At 45.7% G+C, this 17,911-nt stretch overlaps 1 long non-coding RNA gene across 1 annotated transcript; it reads right to left on the bottom strand.

Annotated features, from left to right (window-relative positions):
* Positions 1-3,661: 3,661 nt before the first annotated feature.
* Positions 3,662-5,415, bottom strand: LOC135389940 (uncharacterized). The gene is made up of 3 exons (XR_010421623.1): positions 5,350-5,415; positions 4,719-4,779; positions 3,662-4,310 (listed from the first exon to the last, which is right to left on the bottom strand). It is a non-coding gene; the product is annotated as an uncharacterized LOC135389940 (long non-coding RNA).
* Between the last annotated feature and the right edge of the window lie 12,496 nt (positions 5,416-17,911).

Below are 17,911 nucleotides of genomic sequence, written 5' to 3' on the forward strand. Positions count from 1 at the left end.
CCAACGCCGCATCGCGCTTTCCGTGACTCACCGCGTCGTGATATCTGGGACACACGGAGCACGCACGCTATCCGATGCTTCACTCCGCACATACAGCTGTCGCTGTAAAAGCGCACTGCGCACAACACTGTTTTGGTTCTCGGCATGCGCAGTGACGACAGCTTATTTTTCGGTGCCCTAAAGCGCTAGCGTACCCTATTAGCCTACCCTTATCTGCCTATGTTGACATTACTTTGGCTTGTGCTTTGATAATCGAGATTCAGACGTGATAAGACAAATGAAATAAGAGGGCATGGAAAAGAGTGAATGTGAGGAGGAGCTGCGATTGACTATTGCACTTCACCATTTTCAAAGTGATATAGAAGTAACTAACGTGGGACGTTGGGGTAGTCGGTTTTGTGACATCGGTGGTATACGTAAAAGTAGCAGTAATACATCTTGAAGTCAAGAGTCTTTGTCTGCTGCCCCTGAGCAGTGGCGTAGCCAGATCTCCAAGGTAGGGGGGGGGGGGGCTCTATACGAAAACCCGCCCCACTCCCTCACCCCAGCTGATCCTGGGTGCGACAACACACAATACTTGTGCACACCGCAGCATGCGGTTGAAAAAAAAAAACGAAAATAATTGATTTGGACATCCACGATACGATTATACTGTGATGTCCAAAGAGGTGGTGTCACGAGATTGGAAGGATTTTGAAAAGCTCATACTTTGGAAACCATTCAAGTGTGCCGTTTAGATAGACGCCATGAACTGTAAGGACCTTCGCGATCGTCACACTGCTCCCCCCCCCCCCCATATATTATTTTCTCCTCGGATTTGCACGATTTGTGTGGGTCGGTCAGTGCCAGGTAGGGGGGGGGGGCTCGGCCCCCCCTAGCCCCCCGTGGCTACGCCACTGCCCCTGAGCCCTAAAGTAAAGAGTCCTTGTCTCGCCTTACTGGTGCGTTCATACCATCATGGGTCTACAGAACGTCATATAGGTTCTCAGATATCACACAAGAAACTAACACAGAGTATGGAGGAAGGGAGTTGCTTCAGGACAGAAGCCGCCGATATTTCGAACAGAGACTGTTCTTCTTCTGGGACACAGTAGTAGTGGTACACAGAGTATACAGGTTCTACTTTTTTTAATACTTCGCAATCTAGACCGCAGAAAGGCGAAAACCTCTAGCGTAATTTTAGCCATTAAAACATCCCTTTCGGCTTGTTGGTGACAAACTTTCATAACGTAAAAGCGCCAGGACAGGACGAACACAAGACACGCACAACATCGAACGCTCGATGTTGTGCGTGTCTTGTGTTCGCCCTGTTTTTAGCGCCTTTTACGTTATGTAAGTAATTTTAGCCTATTCGTATCTTAATCAGTTCGACCGCTTTCACTATCGTAATTATCAGCACCATCGCACCCTTCAACGAGAAAATTACCGCCGTTTATTTTAGTGATCTGGAGAAACATGTTCCCTTCGTAACGTTTCATAGTTACGTGTTCGCTTTAGAGATTAGTATAGTTTTGCCTTCGTCATGATTCGTGACTGTTTCTCCGTGCATTCCAAGAAACAGTCAGCGACTTCACGAAATTCCACTACAGTACTACCATACTGCTGCTATAAGCACTTCCATGAATACAGTACATGTACACTGACTAGTTTTATGGGGAGCACTGCATTCCCGGAATTTTAGGGGACACAGCGTAAACCTGTCGTACACAAGAGCTTTGTACCACCTTTCGTCTCGCTCCATCGGCTGAGACATTCCCCGCTAGGCAACGAAAAAAAAAAAAAAAAAAGAAAGAAAACGAAAACTACGAAAAGGAAAAGGACAAGAATGAGACAAAGAAAAGAGGCCCGTTACATTCGAGGAAAAACAATCGATGCCATTCGATTTTTTGTTTTTGCTTGTACGCGCGAAATGTGATCTGGGGAAGCGTGTTGTGGATATATGGGGGATATACGCGATCAAAACATCGATTCCCGCATAAAAGTGCAGAGGGTGCTCTTGTTGTCTGTGCGAACGGTTAACTTTGTCATCGATTGCAGACGATATACGTTCTTTTTTTTTTTTTTGTAAGGATTCCTTTCGATAGCGCTTCTTGCCATTATTTTTTGTTCGGTTTAAAAAAAAAAGCTGAGCGAAGATGGCTCACTTATAAAATGTATCGGAGGCATTCTGAAGACATTGAGAGCATTTTCATAGCGCAACAGATTTTGTTACCGGGCACACCCCCCCTCACCGCCCCTAGGTACTTTAATTAAGGCAAGCTCCAAAATGCCCTATCCTCCTTTCGCCCTGTGAGCCTGATAAGCTGTATGGGAATACCGATGGAGAGAATGGTTTTGCATCACCTCGGTGGCTCGAAAAGCAAGGTGTGTTTCCTCATGAAATGGCTGGATTTCGTCGCCATGCACCGTTGATCTCTTTGGATCCAGTTCTCGACGTAGTCTCCACAGTCCATAGGCTCGTGCTCATCGGAAGCTCGTCGTATCGGTTGTGGGCATCATCACCATCGTCATCATCATCATTACTGCCCACTGATCTCTATCTATAAAGGCTGGATGGCGCATGGGAGAGGGGCTTGCGGGGGAGAGGCGTGCATTCGGGCCGCCATGTTGGGAGGCCCTAAAGCGCAGTGTGCGCCCATAGAAAACAATGGGAGGCAACATAGATTGTGAGTATTTATAGCGCTGCAGGCGTTGATCGTTGCTTGTCATCACACAATTTTGTAAGGTGCCAGTATACCGATGTATCCTAACAGTGTTTCACAGGTGTCCTGCCGTTCGATTCTTAATTACGTTATGTTTTGCATTCCGAAACTAGACCGTCACAGCAGTGCAGCGCTGGGGATTGTACTACAGTACGTTTCCCAGCCAATATTTCAACAAGAAACGATGTGAGGTTAACAACCACCATGTATGTAATATCCCGTGCTGCGTTCTGGACAAAAATTGTCCCATAAAGAACGGTCCGCGAAAGGATATACTCGCATGGCAGAAAGAGATCGTTCTGTAGAATCACAGCCGTTGTTTTAGCCGTGTATCGGTTTCGTATGATTTATATCAAGCACCGCCGCAGAAAGTGTCTTTTAGTGAACGACTGCGGTGCTTTGCCTCGCACATATGGACACACCGAAGCAGCCCAAATACGTTGTGAGCGTGATCTAATTGCTTCACGCAATTAGAACACGCTCGTTAGGACAGTTAATCAGGTAGTGATGTAAGCTTAATCAATTAAGTTACTTAAAAGTGGTAACACCTCCTTGAGACGCAAGATTTACCTTTTTTTGAAGTACAGCCCTTCTATGTATGTTTGTTTCTTCCTTCATTTGTTCTGATTATTTGCAGGCGCGGTTGTGCCAAACTGAATGTCCTTCTCGAGTACTCACATGCTTTTGCTGAATACAACTGCAGCGTGAGCAAAGCTGCTTAGGAACGGGGGCCTGCTATCCAGTGCTCACTTTGTCATGCTTGTTATGTGGAGCACGTATGGTCTGCAACAGGATAATTGCAGCAGGACGATTTGGAGCTTGAAACAGTTGTGATTTTGGCATTTTGGCCCTTGTGTACCCCGTCTGTGAAACGTAAACAAAAAAAATCTAACACGATATGCTTTTGTAAAGAAGGTCACTGATGGTGAGTAAAGAGAATATACAAGTTCAAGTTTATTCAACATTTTATATCAAGTTTATACAACATCAAGTTTATTAAAGTTATTTCTTGCACTTATGCGTTTCAGGATACAATGAACGTGCAGGGAGGTCACAAAAGACTACATTTATTGTTTTATGACCTTGCTACAATGACAATATATATTTTAGGAATGACAATGGACAGGTACTCTCTCTAAATTTGTAGCACTCAATTTTAGGTTAGAATGAGCAATGAATAGCAACTTCCCTCCTGGTATTTTCTTATATATGATGAATTTTGAATTTAATGTGATCAAATATGTGTTAATATAATAGTATATATAAGAATATAATACGTGATAAATGAATGTGATCAACAGTAGATGTAAACAACACCAGTAGCCAGAGAAGTGCATTCTCAAGAAATAATTTTCTTCTTATAGCATATATGTGCATGCCTATTAACTGAAACAATTATCACGGTTCTCACGGTTTTAATTTCTGAGAGTGTACTGTAGAGACGGCTTAGATCTACAACAGTTAATACAAGGTATTATATACTGTGAATACATTTAAAAATCCCATGTGACACATACTTTCTGGAGGTGCTGTGGTAATCAAAGTTTGTGGGCATTACGCAGGTTCTGCACCCATTTCTTGAGTATGTCGAGGCAGCTGTGAAGTAACCTGCATTGATGATGATTATTCCAATTTTTATGGTGCATCGACAACAAAGGAAATAATACATTAGAACATTGGTTTGGGTGCAACCAGTTAAAAATGAATATGTTGTTTAATAAATGCATTGGACAAATGTTAAAACATCAGTTTAAAACATGGTTTACAATCCCTGTATCTTCTAAAAATTAAAAAGACGAAAAACTATTCTAAAAAGAATATCGGGAACTCTTCTAAAAAGAATTATAATCTCTAATTATTATATTGCTGGGTGAAGGAGCCTAAAGTGTAAGGTGTGTTTCTGATGCGAACATGTAAGAAAATATGCAAAACTGAGAGAGGCTAACCACAGTGCGTGCACTGAGGTTGTTCCTTCCTGTAAAGTAGAAACCAGTGGATGAGGAACGTGATACTTACCTGTACACCCAGCCGTATCACACTACACAGATTATTCACTGGGTAGCCCTCATGACGAAACCTGTATTGAGAGACCACTTTTGCCTTAAAAACTGCTTCAAATAGCACGACACGCCACAAATTATTACTATCGTAACAAGCTGACGATACAGCTCAGACAAAGGCGTTATTCAAGTCGCGCCACACCATCGTTACGTAGGATTCTTTGTCACAAATCAAACCAAGGCACAAAACAATACCAATACATGAAAAAAGGTGACAATCGTGGTCTCATTATGACGTAATACAGAACTTGTGCGTGAAGGTAATTCAAAGAAATGAATGTGGCACTTGCTTCCGCAGAGAACACCGTGTACCATGCTAGCAATGCATGCAAAAAAGCGCTCGAGTGCTCGCACATATATTGATGACAACATTACCTGTGTAGTGTAACGTGTTCTTTCAAGCATATTATGCACTCAAACTGTATTTGCCGCCGGGTAAAATGCAAGTGTGCTCGATTGAACGTCGGAAGACCGATCAAGCAACCTGCATCCAGTGCTCGTTTTGGACAAAAAAAAAAACACTTCATAATGGTCAACTAAATATACAGAATGGACGCCTATTTATTCTTTGATGAAGAGTGACTCACCTGTATAAATTTAGGCCCTGTAACCTTGCCAGTACGGTTGGTACGACCGTAATTGCAAGAAGTTGCCATGATCGCTGCGGCGTCTGTTGTGAGCACCGTAAGATGGCGGCCGGTTTCTTCACGCTCGCGCTCCCTATCCGCGATCCAGCCTTTTACAATCGAGATCAGTGTTACTGCCGCTGTCCAATCGTCGTCTTCGTCGTGGCATCGACCATCCACAAAAGCGATGGGCGCGAGAGAGGCCACGAGAGTTCATCGGGCAACGTCGACGCCATCAACATCTCATGAATTCTTTAATTCGGCCCTTTACCAACCTAAAGCCTTTATAAACGTCTACCTTGCCTTTGTTAACACGCCTGCTATTCCGTACCTTTATTCGTCGTCTGTCCTGGCCAAATGGAGACATGAACTGGACTGCAACCTAGTCATCACCGGCCAGCGGCGACCAGCGGATCCACATTTTTTCCTATTTTTGTACCTAGCAAGTTTTCCTGGACATCAAGCTCGCGTATGATACCATCTCGCACATTTGTGTGCTGCATGCCTTGCGCTTTTTTTTTTTTTTGGGGGGGGGGGGGGGGGTATCCGGTCGACTCTTCATCTGGCTTCAAGTCTTCCTTCAAACCGAACTGTCGCTGTCCGTACATCCCAAGGCCAAAAAATCATCCTGTTCATCAAGGCCATTCCCCAAGGAAGCATTCCGAGTCCAACACTCTTTAATGTGGTGATGGCCGGCCTATGGCAAGGCTATCGCAAATTTCCCTGGTTAGGTTGGTGCCAAGAAACTTGAGCTTGTACGTTTCCATCGCTTCCTTGACGTGGTACTCGACTCGACCTGCGCTGGGCTCGCCACATTAAGCACCTTGAAACCAAAGTGCAGCGATGGCTCCCTTCAATTAAACATATTTCTGGCTCAGGATGGAGATGTGATCAGCGCTCCCTGCTCGCAGTTCACACGACGTTGGCGAGGGTGCACGTGCTTTACAGCCTTCCCATCCTGCACAGGATCTCAACAACATCACTAAATACACTTCGGACCCTCTTTGCTCGAAGCCTTCGTCGCTGCCTTGGAGTTCCAAGAATGGCTGAAACATGGCAAGTCTTGGCTGAAGCTGGTGAACTCCCGGTTGAGGTTCTACGTGAACGTGAAACGCCTCGGCACTTCCTACGTTTGCGTGATCACATTCCCCGTCACCCGCCCCTCAGGAAAAATTCGATACCGCCCTGAAAGCGACTTCTATCGAGTAGCGCAGAGGACACGCCAGAGTCACGCAGGCTTCGTAGCTAAGAATGTCACATCGCAGGAGGCCCCCTGGTCTTTGCCGGTACCACCGACCTTCGTAAGCCTTCCGAACCTTCTGCAAAGAAGAGATCAGGTTCCCCCTCACGTCCTCCGAGCCCATGTTTATGCTCTGGCAGATTAGAAGTTTTCTACGCCTACAGCAGCATAGACAGATGGCACATCCAGAAACGGGAAGTCCGCCTCGGGATTCGTCATCCCGTCCGAAGGAGTAGTGCAAGGACGACGCCTTTCGCATCCAACCTCATCAACCGCTGCGAAACTCGATGCCATCATTTTCTTTCTGCAGCACATCGTTGGTTTTACCCCGCGGGAATCGGCAGTCTTTACTGAGTCAAAATCAGCACTGCAAGCTATTGAAAATTCCGGCATACGAGGCTCACCAGCAACCCTTGTCACGGATGTGTTAATGACTTACCACCCTGTGTACTAAGCAGGCCATAGGCTGGTTCTCTAGTGGGCCCATTGTAGCCCATTGTGGTGTCATGGGAAACCAGCTGGCCGACAGCGCCACAGAAGCAGCTCTCTCGTATCGGAAGCGGAGCAGTGTTGCACTGCTGAAAGGAGACCGCCGTCCCATTCTGCGACGCCTCGTGACACCCCTGTCTACCCGCCAATGGACAACCGACATTCTCCCCCTCCCCCTCTATGCTGATCAGAGTTGATCCAACGCTCGCTTTTCGCATGCCACGATGCACCTCTCGTGAAGATGCCGTGTTAATTAATCGAATGCGACTCGATGTGGCTTTTACAGCTCAGTGTCGTTGCCGCTTGAGACAAGTTGACTCTCCCAGATGCTGTCACTGCGGTGCTCTAGAGGATCTGGAGCACATTCTTTTTTATTACACACACTACCAACCTTCCTGAATCGCACCGGGTGTCTTAGTCAGCCGGACTCTGACCCCTTCTCCCTATCAAAATTACTTGGTCCCTGGACGAATCCAGCCGACCAACGTTTTGCGTTCAAAGTTTTTTGACCTTTCTGGACACAATCGGACTTCGATTCTTATTATCAAGGGGCTAATTATCACATTCCCCACATTTCCATCAGCACTTGGGTTGAGTATCGCCTCTGGCGATGAGATTCCCCATTCATCATCAAAAAATAAAGTTGTTGTTGTCAAATGCGCATACTGAATCATCTTTCCCTACCAACAACAACAGTAGATGATGACGATGAGATGGGTGTTTCACCGCGGTGGTGCGGTACCCAACGTCATTGCACGTGGAACATTATATGAAGATGAAGGGTGGATGCAAATACGAGACCTGGACTCAAAAACAATGAGACCGAAATCAAAAGTGTCACGTGTCATTCACTCAAGAGTGACACATGCTAAAGGCTTTTCTATGGATATCACCTATACCACCTACAAGACATGGAGCTGCAGGCGACATATGAAGTCACCACATAGCTCCAGCAAACACGCATTTAAAATAAGAAGAAGAATTAAAGCGTCTGGAGCAATCCTGTGGACGACAGGAAGTCCATGAACAGGTGAAGAACCCGACAATGGAACACAGGATCTTCATAGGGGCCAATGAGTACAGCTAAATTGAGCTGTCTCTTGCTGATACGGGCGAGCTCATCAGTCATCACACAGTATCCGCCTTTGCAGGTAGTACAGTGCAGATTCTATAAGAATATGCTGGGTGTTCGCCACGACACCTCCCGGTGGAACAGATGCTTGTGTCACAGCATCTGATCATGCACTTGTGTGGGGTGAAAGCCACATTGAGGGGGAGACTACGCAGGAGGGAGGTAAAATGGCGTATTAAACGGACAGGGAAAGAAAACAACAAATTTGGGTCTGCTGAATACATGAGAGATTGAGCCGTGATGTCCCGGCGCCATGGCTGCAGAGCCAAAGATTGGAACCACGCATTTAGTAGGGTCCTTTTGTCACCTGTCGACAGCACAATGGGAACGGCTGTCGGGGACTGATGCGCAGTCGCTGCTACTCTGTCAGCTAGGTCATTGCCTAGCTGTTGAACCGCAGGGACCAGGAGTCCATTGCAAGGATATATGATGACCATCATGTAGACGGTGAACTGGGTGGAGAATGGCAAAAGGGCAAGGGTGCAGGCCAGCTGGTACATAGCGAAAAAACAGAACCCGAGAAAGGGACAGAGGAGGGACGACACGAGACGTCGTCCCTCCTCTGTCCCTTTCTCGGGTTCCGTTTTTTCACTGGGTGGAGAATGTCTACTACGATGTGGTCTAGCGACCCACGAAGCCCCGTGGTTGCCACACATTGCAGAGCAGTCCGTTAATCGGTGTAGACCCCGCAGACACGCGGAGAGACTTGGGATTACTGCTTCAGAAAGAGTAGAATGGCATACAGCTCCGCCGATGTTGATGATGTACGATATGAAAGACGGTATCCACGTGAGACTTCATCAGATGGGGTGACGGAAGCACGCGACGAACACTCCCGTGTGGTAGAACCATCAGTGAGGACGGCAGTGTGGTCAGGATATTTACGGTGCATCATGTCCGCTGCCATCTGTTGAAGAACTAAAGGTGGCACTTGATGTTTTGGAACCTTGAGGCCAAGGACAGATAGGGAGAGTGATGGGAGCAGAAGCGACCCCGGAGGGGTTGTGGGAACTGTTGGGTGGATGACGAACGGAGGAAGCTTGGTCCTGGCTTCCATGAGACAGCACTGTTGCTTCTGCTATAAGGGGATGACGATGGTTGTGCGTTCTGAGGCGCATATGTAATGACGAATGGTTTCCATCTGCCGTAGGATTTCTGTCGGTTATTCACGGGCTTCGGCTATCACCATTCGAGTTTCCGCGGCTCTCGGAACACCAAGACATGTCCTCAGGCTCCGCGCAAGTATACACCGAAGTCGCTGTTCTTGAGTCTGGGAGACGCCATGCAGGACAGGAGGAATGACCTGCTGAGTACGAGAATAGGTTAAGAACATGTCCAAATGTACGTGCCTCTAAGAAACAGCTCCTGCCTTTCACTAATTAGTCGAGTTCTATAAGGGCTGCAACAAATGACCGAAAGGCGTTTGCCCACCTTGTTCGTTACGAGGATTCTTCAGATTCACGTGGCGCCGCGATTGCACGTGCTCCGATATGCGGGCCGCACCTCTTCCACAGCCCACATTAACTGTCACGCGACAATAGTTGCATACGACAATATGTACCATGCCTGAGAGTTCAAAATCTTGATTTTCGCAAACGTAGTCACAGGCCCGCTTCCTTTTTCTTCCCATCTCGGGTGCCGCGGAAAGACAGGACCGCCGTACGTGGAAAGTGGAGGTGTATGTACTGTCGTATAACCTCTCCACTAAACATCTAAAGTCCGGTGACCGAGATTCTACTTGACGTCACGTCCCTAAAAGGTTCACCAGAGCGGTGGGGCACCTCCAATAGCAGAAGAAAAAGATATTCCGACCAACCCACCCGATCCGGGACAAACGGATTCACCCTGGAACACTCAATGTGGTCGCGAGTCATCCAACCATAGCAAATACCAAGAAAAGAAGAGTAATAAGGGAAAGCCTACTTGGGGCATGTTGGAATCTTAAGCTGGACATGTGCAGCAATTCATCTGTCATGGGTCCTGGAATGTTCCTCTGTTTTCGATGTTTTTCCATTAAAACCGAATGAGCGAAAATTTACCCGGCGTATGTTTTTCGGTGTTTTTCGATTAAAACCGAAAACGCTGAACCCTAGTTATTGGTTAGATTGGTTGGTAACATGTTATAGGAAGAGGTTCTGGGGCTATTGTCGAAGATTCAGCGCGCACGTTAGTGTACTCCACGTGGTAAAAATTATACGGAGCCCTACCCTGCATCTGGTGCAGCCTGGGGCCACACAAGTGTGGGCAGGACTCACCTTAAGTGTGAACCTGCTCATAATTAATTGGGTTCTGGAAAACGAAAAAAAAAAAAAAAATCACAGAATATGTGCGCTTGGACTTTGATATTATCCGAGTTGCTTTCTTTTTTTGCTGGTGTGCTTCGTGACACCGTTTCTCCATTCAATTCAATTGACTTCACTTCATTCGCATTGCAATAACGTAATACGGGAAGCGGTCAAAATACAACACAAATGTCGCTTGACGTTTTTGACCTTTTCATTCCTACGTATATGTCACATTGTCGATGTTGTATGTTGCTTTCTCCCAGATTCTCGTTCTTTCCAATTCAATCAAAATGTCCGAAGCCTGCAGGGAAGAACGTCTTCTAAGAAAGGTGCAAATTAGGTAACGCCTAATTTCTGTATTTCGTTTTTTCTCCTTCTGCACCTCCATTTCTTCTTTCCGCACTTCTAGGGCAAGCAAATTTGTTCTACCGCTTAAATTATTCGAGGGGAGTCATCGTGGTTACTGGTTCACTGAGCTTTAACTCGGTTACTTTTGCCAGGTATATAAGCACGCGAAGGATCGCATCTAGTCGCACGGCGAAAAAGAAAACGGAAACTAGGGAGGATTCTCCATAATTAGATATTGCTATAATTGGGATCGCCCAACGAGCGAATATATTTTATGCATGCAGGGAATCCAACGACAACTATGGTGAAGTGATGAATTCAAGTGGTGGATCCACGAAACTGTTGTTGAAAGCTCTGGACTTGCTGAACTGAGCTGTGGAGGTGCATCACAGGAAATGACGCACCAGCCGCGCTTACTGCCCATGACAAGCCAGTGTGTGCCACAACATCAGTTTTTCGGCAGTTTACAGTTCCACATACAGCTTAGATGTACCGTTTATACTCGTAATAAGGAAACTTATATGTAGCTGCCGCCTCTTCCAGCAATACATGAGTGCGAAGCAGCATGCTCAAGAGCCGTGACCAACCCCTCCGCGTCTTCCTCTTTATATATCCATTTCCACCTCCCCCAACAACACCGGATATCCTCTGGATGTACGAATAATTTCCTAACGGCTTCGTACGTCCGATGGATATCACTCGTATATCCATCGGACGTGCGAATCCGTTAGGACATTATTCGTACATCCAGAGCAGGGTTGCGGAATGGGATCACCCATTTCATTCCAATTCCATTCCGAGGAATGAAGATTTGTGATAGTTCCATTCCTTTCAATTCCTCGGAATGAAGAGGTATGGTCAATTCCCACTTCTGGAATGGATTGGCAACCCCATTCAATTCCTTTAATTCCACCAATAAAAGAATTAGGACCGGTAACCGTACTAGCTAGCCCAGCATGCTATAGGAGGAGATTGACATTACCCAGCACGAAAAAAGCACAAAGACAAGGTTGTTTCGCCCTCCTCCTCTCCTTCTCCTCTCCATTGGCATCATCATTACAGGAGTTTTCCACTAACGTAACTGGTGCAAGTGATATGGGGTTGCGGGCCTCACACTAGTGAAGCCAGAATCTCCATTTTATTTTTTTCTTAAAACCAAACCAAACTATCGCCCTTGACCGCGTGGCACCCAGACCATTGCATTCCAATTCCATTCCGCCTGCGAAAAATGCCTAATTCCATTCCCATTCCATTCCCAGGACAGTTTCCGCCATTCCATTCCAATTCCATTCCGGGCTCTGATAAATCTGGAATGTTTCCGGAATCACTCCAACCCCGGAGTGGGAACTCCGCAAGCCTGATCCAGAGGATATTCGGTGTTGCTAGGGACTTCTCGGTGGTAGGTGCGAAGCCTGCCTTGTCAATGTCGTTCTATAAACACTTCACAGGTCTTCAGGGCGATCTGTATTCCGAAGGTACAGGTACAGGTCTAGAGGTTGCGTAACATAACTCGCCTGCCATGCATGCCCTACGTGAAGGCCTTTCCTGAATGACATTGGCCTGGACAAAAAAAAATTATCAGCCGATCGACGCCAGCCTGGACCTGCTGCGTCACAGGCACGCTAACCTCGCCATTCTGCACGAGTCTCCTTCTTATCGTCTTAGCAAAACATGTAAAACTCAAGTGAGGGCCCCCTTAATGTATAGTGAAGCCGGGTTTGTTGTCTCTTGCGACAATTGGACAGCCTGGAAAGTTCCCTAAAAGGGTTGGCAAATTAAGTTTGGTCCTTGGAACGGCGAACGAAGGGCCTCATTGCTCCTCGGTCACCCGTTTACTACCGCGCGTAAAACCAGGTCGAAACTCCCCGCGGTTCCCAAAAATTGTGCCGATTCGGCAGCGGGGTCTTTTACACCAAAGAAGACATTCGAAGAACTTGAGGCGGTCTGCCAAACTGGCTTAAATGCGCTACCTTTATAGGGTGACCGTTGGCGGTACATTTTTGGTGAAACTCATTTCGAAATTATATCAGTGCAAGGAGGTTAAGAGCGTGTTGTTTGGCACTGAACACGGTAAAGAACGCACACAGGGACGGAACAGGTCTGCCCGTGTCCGTCTCTGTTCCTGTGCGTTCTTTACCACGTTGAAATGATAGGGTGTAAAGTCTTCTACTGTCCTGTGAAATCGTTTAGCTTTTCTCTTGGCGTCATCACCGTGATACACAATTTCAGATTACCGCGAACACAGTCCGGCAATCACGTGATGGTGGCACGTGACGGGTAACGTGACCCAATAACGCGACCGATGGCTCTAAAAAGCCGAAATACCCTGTATTTTGTCACTCAACCATTCACCTCAGCGGCAAAGCACGTTCTTCCTTTGCTGTTCTTTGTGTATCCCGACATGTTGCTGTTTACTGATCGGGTGGCACTTAGCGTCTGATGGAGACGTTTGCGTTTTTAGCTCTGCATCCCAACACATGCCGTTTTCACCGCTTCCGGTTCGGTGCCAAAATGACACCCGGTTTCACAGCAAACACGTTCTATACACTCTTAAAAATGAACTTCACCGCATAGCACGCAACTAGCCAACCATCATATCTCGAATGATAACCTTATCTACCCTGATTTGTTGAAAACGGGAGGCGTACGCCTTTTTTTGTGACAATTATGAACAGCATAAGTGTCACAAAAAAGGCGTACGCCTCCCGTTTTCAACAAATCAGGGCAGGAAACGGTATCATTAAAGTTGGTGGTTGGCTAGGGGCGTGCTATGCGGTGAAGTTCATTTTTAAGAGTGTATAGAACGTGTTTGCTGTGAAACCGGGTTCATTCTCTTCCTGCTGAAGACAGGCCTTGCTGATCGACCCATCTAATACTGTACTCTCCCCGATGAACTCGTGCACCTCACCGCATCCCCATCCTTCAACCTCCTCTATCCTCCATCCGTCCGTCCTTCCTTTGTGTTTTGTTTTGCTATGCGTTTTCCTTTTCTTTTTTTGGCTATAGTCGTGACGACGCCCACTTCTGTGTGGCCAACAACGGCGAGCCTATCCTGCCATCACCCCCCCCCCCCCCCTCATTTTTAAGAGTCTGGCTGCAATTCTTGGCCCATGTCAGAGTCACGTGCAACACCGTCGATGTCTTCTGATGTTCTTGGAGTTCCTATTGTCTACCGGTTTGTTCCAGACCCTGTAGAGTCAAGCTCTGTATCTCAATGACCATTGGAGCTTCTTTCGTGCGTATATATATATTCTTTTTGCTTCATCTTTCTTTTGAGCGGCGTAGCGCAGCCAGTGGAGGACAGCTCAATTGTTGTTTTTGTACATAACATTAACTTGATTCTCATATCTCACATCCAATGTTCCGCATGTAATGGGGTAGTGTACTGCTCTCCAACGGTGAATCACTCCATGTCATAGTCACGATTTATCTGTTGATGTTGTTGATGTTACACTCTAAAAACTGAACTTCATTGCATAGCACGCTCTGCGCCAACCATTGCCGCGAATGATAGGGTTATCGCCTCAGATTCGAAGAGAGAGGGGCGTACGCCTTTTGTTTCAATTTGGATGTATGATAATTGGCATTGAAAGGCGTACACCTCCCTCTCTCTTCGAATAAGAAGCGATAACCCTATCATTCGTGGCAATGGTTGGCGCAGAGCGTGCTATGCGGTGAAGTACAGTTTTTAGAGCGTACAATTATGTCCTGCATAAATGTCACAAAAAGGGCATACACCTCCTGTTTTCAACAAATCAGGGGAGAGAATAGCGCGTTCCTAGCCAACCATCATATCTCGAATGATAACCTTATCTGCCCTGATTTGTTGAAAACGGGAGGCGTATGCCCTTTTTGTGACATTTATGCAGGACATAATTGTACGCTCTACGCCTTTTTTGTGTGACAATTATGAACAGCATAAGTGTCACAAAAAAGGCGTACGCCTCCCGTTTTCAACAAATCAGGCCAGATAACGATATCATTCGAGATGATGGTTGGCTAGGAGCGTGCTATGCGGTGAAGTTCATTTTTAAGAGTGTAGTCTCGGGGTTTTACATCATGCATAAAATGAGTATTTTTTTTGTGTGTCCCTTTGGGGACTAAATAATGCACAAAAGCGAAATTTAGAGACCATTTGCGGTGCAAGGAAGTAAATTTAATTGTCAGGCGACTAAGATGGTGAGTAATTACAATCTATACGTGATTAGAAGCTGTAATTGCTCTCCAATTTACTCCCTTTTTCCTTACACACTCTAAGAAAAAAAAAAAAAAACGGGTGTGAAAAGGTGATAACCTCCATAGTTACCACCTTGGTCAACGTAGCGCATGAAAAAGGGCGTAAAAGGGTGGTAGAATCAATTATCATATATCCAAACTGCTACAAAAAGGCGTACGCCCCCCTCGCTCGCCGAATCAGAAGCGGTAACCCTATCATTCGTAGGTAGCAGGTAGAACTTTACAACCTTTTAGGCACAACATATGCGACAACTATTACCTCCTAAAAGATGTAACTGCTCCCCCGTTTTTTCTAAGAGTGCTGAGCATAAAAGCTATCGCACTTATGCGGATTCGGCACAATGTTCAAAGTCGCAGCCGTTTGTTTCATTTTCTTCGCTTTCTTATTTTTGCTGAATTAACGGTCTGGTCTCGTTTTAACGGTGTCACTATCCCTCCATTTTCCTGCCGGATGAACACAGACATACGAACTTCATTCGCTGTATATACAAGCCTTTCTTGTCGGCTCCGTTTGAGCGTTCCTTTTTTATTTCCTCGCTACTATTTGCTCCTCGGCAATTTCTTAGCGCGTGCTGTCAGTTAAAGGGAAAGCGTATGCAAATATGCAAATCCCCGCAGCCAGTTCGTTATGCCATCCGGGCAGCTGGTTAGAATAACGAACGTCACAAATGCGGGGCTTCGAGAAAAGAAGCGCTTGGCTGTGATTAAGAGCAACGCCAAAGAAGGGACGAGGAAGAAAGGAAGTGATTAAGGCGAGAAAGATTTGCGTGAGAAGCCTGTTCTTTTTTTCTCTCTGTTTAGCATCAGTTAGCGTCCTTCTTTGTCGTAGGCTAAACATAGTACGGTGGAGTCACAGCCTTTCACTGTATCCGGATAATAGGGATAGCGTGTATTGAACATTATGCGATGATAATCATTGGGAGTAAATTAACCAGATAATTTAACGTCGATTAACATGCAGCATGCAGCTATACGTGCTGTGGAGTACATTCTAAAAGAAAAATGAGTAAAACAGGGACTAATTACTGGTTAGTTTAGTTTAAATTTTTAGTTAGCAATTTAGTTTAAATTTAACTCAGGTCCTATCCAACGCGACTCGATGCCAAGGGGAGTCATCAACAATTCTTGACTTGATTTTTGTTCGAAGCGATGCGTTGCTATCTGGCTGTGAGTGCACGGTTACCGACGGCATTTCAGATCACAGGGCCGTTATCTATAAAGCATATCCTGATAGGAAGAATGGGGTTATACAAAGAAGAACGGTTTTGGACTTTAATAGAGCTCAGGATGAAAGGATCCTGGATTTTCTTGAGTCTAAGCTTGATGGATTCGTGGCTGCAGTACACTTTGAAAACGCAGATGCTCATTGTTTGTGGCTAAAGTTTACGCATATTGTGAATGAATGCATTGACAAGTTCGTGCCAACTAAGGTTAAGAAGGTAAGAACAGCAAATCCCTGGGTTACGCGAGAACTTATTCATTTAAAAAGAAAGATCAAGAGGTCGCGGCTTAATAAACGTCTGAATTCAACGGAGAACATAAGAAGCCTGGTCTTGGAATTTAGAACTAAAATGCGACAAGCTAAATACGATTTTCATAATGTAACTTTGCATAAATTTATGAAGGAGAATCCACCCAAGTTTTGGCGTCACATTTCCCCTGCAAATAAGGCGATCGACAACCCTGTGGTCGACGGTAAAGTTGTTAGTAATGGCAGGGAAATGGCTGAGGCGTTTAATGGTTATTTTTCCACGATGTTCACATTGGAAAACGGTATACTCCCTCATTATCCGCCGTCGCATCTATCTGGAATTCCAGACTTGGAAGTAAGTGAAGAGGGTACATTAAACCTTTTACTCCGACTTGATGTAAAAAAGGCCACCGGACCAGATGGTATACCCAATATATTCCTGCGAAGATACGCGGAGTGGATTAGTAAATATCTTTTAGTAATTTTTAAGAAATCATTGAATAGTGGCTTGGTACCGCGACAGTGGAAGGTGGCCAAGGTGGTGCCAGTACATAAGAAAGGGAGTATCATTGACGTTTCAAATTACCGCCCGGTGTCGCTGCTATGTAACTGTAGTAAGGTTTTTGAACATATTTTGGTGGGACACATTGCAAACTACCTTGACAACATAAATTTCATTACCGAAAGGCAACACGGGTTCCGAAGAGGTTTGTCAACCGTAACTCAGCTTTTAGATTTTGTGCACAATCTGTCTATTTCTATCAACAATAGAGGTCAAACGGATGTTATCTTTTTAGATTTATCACGTGCCTTTGACAAAGTGTCGCATGCAAAACTTCTGATAAAGCTCAGAGAGATTCTCAAGAATGAAATCATTGTACGTTGGCTGAGTATGTTGAAGTACGGGGCGATAGGACTGGATTAGTGCCAGTTACATCGGGAGTGCCGCAGGGGTCGGTACTCGGCCCTTTGCTGTTCTTACTATTCATTAATGATATGGTACGTGATATCTCGGTGAAGGTATCAATGTTTGCAGACGATTGTGTAATTTTTTCTCGTATTTCGTGCCGGAGGGATCAGGACGCTCTTAACACTGCTCTTAATGCTATAAGTAGTTGGTGTTCATCTTGGCAAATGGACCTCAATGTACAAAAATGTGCGGTTATGACTGTGTCAAGACAGAGTGATCCTTTACGTTACACGTATGAAATCGACGGCAGGGCTGTCAATTTTGTTAATAGCTACACCTATTTAGGGATTAACATCAGGAATGATTTGACCTGGAATTCCCATATCGAAAAAATTTGTCGAAGGGCATCTCA

This window comes from Ornithodoros turicata, chromosome 3 (genome assembly GCF_037126465.1).
Source record: "Ornithodoros turicata isolate Travis chromosome 3, ASM3712646v1, whole genome shotgun sequence".
NCBI classification, from domain to species: Eukaryota; Metazoa; Arthropoda; class Arachnida; order Ixodida; family Argasidae; genus Ornithodoros; species Ornithodoros turicata.